Genomic DNA, 1,082 nt, shown 5'->3' with positions numbered 1-1,082 from the left:
ATCCCACCAAATACACAACATGAGTTTTTTCCCATGAATGTTCGGCTTGGCTGTCGATGTTGAAGCATGGCCAGGTGGTCCCCATGATTTCTTCTTCTTTGGGTTATCGTAGTGGATCCATTTTTCATCACCAGTGACTACACGGTGCAAAAACCCTTTCGTTTATGCCTGGCAAGCAGCATGCTTTCACATGTGAAAAATCGGCGTTCAACGTTTCTCGGCTTCAGTTCATATGGAACCCAATTTCCTTGCTTTTGAATCATTCCCAACGATTTTTAGCAATGTGAAATTGCAATTGGTTGAGTCACTCCTAATGTAAGTGCAAGTGCTTCTTGCGTTTGGCACGAATCTTCATCCAATTATGCTTCCACGTCTTCGTACACTTTCGGCATTCCGCTACGTTCTTTGTCTTCGACGTCAAATTCACCGTTCTTAAACTTTTTTGAAACCACTCACGGCAACTTCTCTCACTTAAGGCAGCCTCACCATATGCTTCTACAAGCAATCGATGCGCCTCAGCTGCAGATTTCTTCACATTAAAGAAGTAAATCAAAAGCTCCCGCAAATGATGCTTATTCGGCTCAAAACTCGACATTTTCGCACGAAAAAAGATATAAGATGCTGATGCAAAATCGCTAATATTTCAAGATTATGTTCTTGCCAGATGTCCAACCTTACGATATGACGTTTTACAGCTGACAATTTTAACTATAACATACTGGTAGCGCCTTTGTTTGTCAAACGGCGGAAACTTATTTATACTCCCAATAAATTCATAGTTTACTATGTTATTACATCGAGATCTAGCAGCGCTAAGTATTTTTACATAAACAATTTTTTTTTAAATTAAATTTTTTCGTTTTATACGGTTAACTCTTTAATTTTTTATGATAACACTTAAATTGAGCAAGGTAACGCCATTTTGTGATAATGTTTTGTATAATATTTTGAAGGAAAATTAAATAATAACTACACTACTTTAGTTGGAAGAGAAAATGTCTTTGAATGAATTGTGATATAATAATTTCATTTAAGAGGAATTTAAACCATTTGGATTGGAATAGGAAGATCCTTTAACAAGA

This window comes from Trachymyrmex septentrionalis, unplaced genomic scaffold (genome assembly GCF_001594115.1).
Source record: "Trachymyrmex septentrionalis isolate Tsep2-gDNA-1 unplaced genomic scaffold, Tsep1.0 scaffold194, whole genome shotgun sequence".
NCBI lineage: Eukaryota > Metazoa > Arthropoda > Insecta > Hymenoptera > Formicidae > Trachymyrmex > Trachymyrmex septentrionalis.
This window is presented reverse-complemented; position numbering follows the sequence as displayed.